Raw genomic sequence first — 6,000 nt, forward strand, 5'->3', positions numbered from 1 at the left:
GATTTCGGTTAAATATAATTTAAAAAAGCACCATGTCAAAAATAAATCAAAACCTATATGCCTGGACCATCTGGGAATTTAATTTGAAAGGAGAGACACAGGAAGTGGCCACACTCAACAGTCAGACTGAAGTCACGTTAATTTCCAGGGCTGGTACCTGCGGTTATCACACAGGCTAGTTAATAACATGTCAGGTAAGGAAATCCAAAGCGTGGGATCATTTTGAGAAGGTGAAGGACAAACCCAAGGTGATATGTAAACTCTGTAGGCAAACATCTGCCTATCATTCGTCTACTACAAACATGATGCATCATCTGAAATCCAAAGTGTGGGATCATTTTAAGAAGGTCAAGGATGAGCCCAAGGTGATATGTAAACCCTGCAGACAAACATTTGCCTATCATTCGTCATTTACAAACATGTAAACGACATTACTGCTTTGCCGACAGCGTCATTAACAGGCGGCTCGCTCAGTGTGTGACATGCACTTGTAGATAAAATATAGGCCTATATTAATGAAGGTTCATTAGTACGGTTTTGTATTTCTCTGTAATGTAGCACAGTGTTAACAATGTTACTGATACTATTCTTTCTCACACCTTCAACTCAAACCTTTGTGTTGCCCCACCCAAAATATATCATTTAATAATTAAATTAATATCTTAAACATGCAGGTGACTAGTCGACTAATGGCCCTAAATGATGATAATTGGTCGAAAAATTCTTAGTCGGGGGCAGCCCTAATTGTAATATGTTGTCAGTGAACATTTTGCTTATTATGTTCAGTATCAACATTTTATTATGCTGTCTAGTGCCAGCTTCAATTATTTTGATTAGCAATGTTTCCCCATTATGTTAATAGAACATGTATTTTGCTCGTCATTTCATTTCCCTAAAGACGTACTTGCTGTTTCAAATTAGTTATATATAAACACAATTTCTAGGAGACAGGGCTGGAATATTCATAGGTAATAAAGGATACAATTTAGTACCATTGTTGCTTTCGTTGGTCATAATCCTACAATTATTTAATAATTTATTTAATTAAATGTATAATTAAATTAGTTTTATTTGATTACTGGGCACATTTTACCAAATAAATTAAACCTTTTAATAAACATCTTACTTCTTGGCCGATTCTGTTGAAAGTAGTAACCAGTTAACCTGTCTAAAACATAAAATCATAAGGCCATATAGTACATAAAGCCTCTGTAACTTTTTGTTATAAACTTTCTGCGTGTTTTGATGTACATATAATGTTTGTGTTGTATCTATTTTTAATATTATTCCCGTATTTACACTCCCTAATCGTTGTAAATTGGTTTTGCTAATAAATATGCGTAGAGAAGTATGAGGGAAAATATTGATTACATTGTACTATTTTGGGAGTCCACACAAACTCAAGCACATGCACGGGAAGTTTCCAAGCAAGGAAGGCCGATCAATAGATTATAAGTGGTAGTATGGAGAGTTTTATAAAGTGCAGCAGACCACTGCAATGACCGAATGCTTCCTTCTCGTCTTGGACCATCAAAAGGAATTGTGGTGAGGTATGCTCTTTCACTGATGCTGTGCCAATGTTTCATTCAAAGACACACATCCAAGGGCAGCACGAGAGTGGGAAGGCAGGCGCAAAGCAAGGGGAAGGGAGTGGTTTTGGCACGAGCATCCTGATATTAAGGCTTTCAAGTCCTCCCTCCACATCTGAGGGGAAAAGGAGAAACCCCAACCACATTTCTCCCCCAAAAGGGATGAGAAACACTGAAGGCTCTGTACATTTTCTCCTCTGAATTTCCATAATGTGACAAAACCATAGACAGAGGCAGGTTATTGAAAAGGCAATTTTCAGGCAACAATTGTATTTAATGAATGACTGCCAGGCTCTCCCATTTGTAACACAGACACATACATGGACACACACGGAAACACACAGGCTCGGAGGTATCTATAACATGCCACAGAGAGATCCACCATTATTGGATGAAAGCATCAGAGGGAGCGCTCCTTTTCCCCTCTCCTCCTTGTGCCTTTAATTCCGGGGGGAGGAGAGTCATTGATGCCTACTTGACCTGTCTGGTTTACATATTCATAAGGAGATGGAGAAGATGGATATGGCCTGATGTTCCATTCGCTCTAACTTGATTCTCCCTCTCTCTCTCTCTCTCTCTCTCTCTCTCTCTCCGTCTGTCTCCTCCACCTCCCCCACCACTCCCCTCCAGGATGCACACACAAGCCGCCCCAGCAGGAGGTGAGGGTGAGAGACAGCAGGGCTCCTGCTGACTTTTGCCAGTCATTGCATGTCAGCATTCTGCACCAGCAGGCAGCAACACAATGAATGTCATATGAGCAATGATGCCTCTCTGCCACTCACATATGGTAACTCTGTTATATATGGTAATGGCTTTATTGTTTTCTTCTGTTATAGAACGGAGGGTGTGTTATTTGTGAGAGCGGGTGCCCTGCCTTTGCCTCAAACTGCTGAGGTCATTTCGATACAGGCATTTCTTCTTTTTGCTTCATAAATGTGTGTTTAGTCATGATCCTTTTTTTTTTAAAGATCAACTAAATTTTTCCAACACAAGGCGACTTGCCGGGGTTCACACTTTTGAATTCACCCACTATATCAAAGGTCAGTTGACTGATTTGCCTAGCATTGTGACGTGTAACAGTGGTTCCTCCGTTGATATAAAAAACAACCAATTAACTCCATGGGGAGACTCCATTAGCCAGTTAGCAGCATGGGCAGCACTTACGCCATTGCCAAGCTGTTGTCAAGTGGTATTCTGGAACCAATAAGGAGTAATAACAGCAATGGCAAGCACTATAAAGTGCTCCAGGGATGATGTTTTTCTGTCGGTTAGCTTCGCCTTGGCTCCCTCGTCAAAAAACCTATGAGATTTTTCTATTCGATTTTGAATGATTGCAGAAAATAAGTAGCCTGGAAATCCAGACTCAAATCTAGAAAGATTTTGAGTCTGGCCCTCACCGATACACCCTTCCTACCCAAGGGGCGGCACTAACTGAGGCATATTAAATGCCACCGCACACAATTGGATAGCACAATGGCCAATCAGAGCAAAAAACAAGGTGGCGTATTCATTGCACTAAGCCCCATTGGTTTGCCGAATAGTGGGGCTAACTGATATATATTATGCTTTTGCCGTATCCCGTCGGCAAAACAGCAAAACCGTCCCTCCTGGAAGCGAAGACTTCCAAGTCAGTCTTCTGTTCCTCTCTCAAAGAAAAAGATAGGTGTAGTTGGCTTAGCGTTTCTTCCAAAGCTAAACTGAATGGACGCGGTCCTTCGGCAGCTGCCATCTCGGCTGTTTACTTTTAGACTCTTACGGCGCAGCGCTGTCGTCATCATGTTACGCCCGCCCAGAGCCCGTCTCTGTCAGATAGACTGATCTGATTGGTCCGATGGCGATTCAACGGGCTCTGCTCGTCGGGGCCAGATCCCCGTGCAGAGCAAATTCGAATTTGCTAGGGGCGGGGCATCTGGATATCCAGGTTAGAAAATAACTTCTGTGGCAAACAAACATTTATAATACTTACACTTTTTGTTCAGTAAGATAATCCTCACAAGCGAACACCACTTTTATGATTTTCGAAGCCTAAATGCTATCGCAAGAGGAAAAAAAGCTAACATTAGGCGAGAAACAAACTACATGTACACCCCAGCCGCATGACTTTACATAGCCACCACAGCACAGCTGTAAAGCTGTGTTGATGTTCTGTAGTTTTATTTAGCCAGCCGCCTTTTTTAAGGCACATATAAGCTTCAAAGTTGAGGAAAAAAAAAAGAAACCATTGACCCCAGTAGAAACCAGAAGCGGCAAAATGCTAACTCATTCTTAGGTTTTAGGACTCATTCCTAGGGCACTCTGTAGACAAGATAGATGCTGCTGTCGAGGCTGTTCTAAATCAAAATACCTTCTTAATATTGTACAACTTTGTAGTTGTTTTTACTTCACTCCTCCACTCTTAAAACCCGGGCAACACCAGTATGTTGGCCTGGCTACGTAACAGTGTGGGCATAAATGACGTTAAATTTAGGTGGATATGTCGGTCTCTCATGATTGGTTTGGAAAATCAAATCTACGTCCCCCATGGGGTTAGAGTTGACATAATGTCAGACCTAAGATGGAACAGCAACAAGGTGACACTGATGAGGATGAAACTGATTAAATAATAATAATAGTTATAATAATATATTAATGACTTTTTTAAGGACACAGAGAAAGGTCCATAGTGTACCACATAAAAACAGGCAATCAAAAATACGATATAATAAATACAATATATAGATAAAAAAGACAAGAAATACCCAACACTACATTATGCAAGTTCATATAAAAAGACAAAATTCAATAAACTGCACCTACAAACAAGCTGGAGAGCCAGTGGCCCCATGGTCTCGATGGAAATCTGACGGAGCTCAGCTCAGGTTTGTTATCTAATGGGTTAGACGTGGTTCATTGTATCTGGTTTGGAAAATTCCATATGTAGGTATTAGTCTTGAGTTGGCAAGTTTAAGTCTAAGCACAGAGATTGTTAATGACTGGGTATTAGGTTAGACATGATTAAATTTAGTTTTTTGGTTGGAATCAGCAATTTTTCATCAAGACCTGGGAGGATGCTTAGCCACTGAGATTTCAGCTTTCCCTTTTTGGTTACGTGACTTCCATTTATGCCAGATCCTCCTCCAGCTCATTAGATTTCTTGTCTTTCTTTAAACAGAGAGTGGGTGCAGAAATGAACTAAAGAGGCCGAAAGAGAGTGAGAGACAGGAATCAGAGAGAGAAAGAGAGAGAGACTGGGCATGGGTGGAAACCTAGAGGTAGAGCATAAGGAAAGATTGCGTGTCGTGGCTTGGCATTGTAATGTGTGCAGATTGGTGGGGGAGGCGGAGGCCTATAACTCAGCTTGATAATAACCGAGGCCAGAGACCATAGCTCACCTTGCTGCGGCTCTGCCACAGCCCACCTTTGCGGGCTAAACATCTCTCATCTGCTCTCTAGACTCGTGCGCAGCTCACACCAATCATCACAATTATAGTTCTCACCATCCATCAGTGGGCAGATGAGAGGGGATACGCTGTTGATGTGCCATCTCTCTCACAGGCTTAATAGGGATTCGGCCAGTGCCAGCTTCCTCCTGGCTGATGCACACGCAACTACTGAGATTCAACAGTATATTTTAAACAGCAGTGGTGGTCGGTGGTAAAAAGCAACTAAGAAAATAAGTAAGTTACTCTAGCCCTTTATATAATGATGATAAAAGTAATGATAATAATTTTGAGGGACAAGCAAGCATTTACATTTCATCTTACTTTATACTTTTTCTCCACTGCTAGCTTTTTCCTTGAGAACATTCATCTAACATCTACCAACACTACACGGTAAAATATCAGGAATTTAGTGGGATCAAGTCATCTTTTCTAATTAACTTCATGTAAATATACACACTGCCTTTTAAAAGTCTGGAATGACCTGTTAAATTGATGTTTTCAGCTTTTCTTCAATAATGGCTGTTTAAACAGAGATGAAAACAATATAATTCAGACATCAAATGTATTATTTACATTTAAATAGTTTTGGCCCCCAAAGAAGAAGAATTAAATGATTCAAACTTCCATTTAGTCGATGTCCCCACAGTGTTGCATGACAGGGGAGAATATGTTGGAACCATTTCCCTCAAAATACCCTTCAATTTTGAATTTGTTTTCAAGTCCAGAAAAGAGTAAGTGACCTAAGATTGTTATTAAACTACAACAGTGTTTGCAACTGGGCTCTGAATATTTTGGGGACCTGTTTTTCGTTGGGCCCGCTGCAGTCTACGCAGTGGTTAGATTGAATAGGTTTAAACTGTGATTTGTCAGTCCACAGTATGTTCAGCTGATACCCCCTGATCCAATTCCGAAAGTGCTAACCCTCCACTAACCTTCTCCTTCTATTGTGAAGTTTGAAGAATAGCTTTGCTAAAGCTATTCACCTGGTA

This window comes from Epinephelus moara, chromosome 1 (genome assembly GCF_006386435.1).
Source record: "Epinephelus moara isolate mb chromosome 1, YSFRI_EMoa_1.0, whole genome shotgun sequence".
NCBI lineage: Eukaryota > Metazoa > Chordata > Actinopteri > Perciformes > Serranidae > Epinephelus > Epinephelus moara.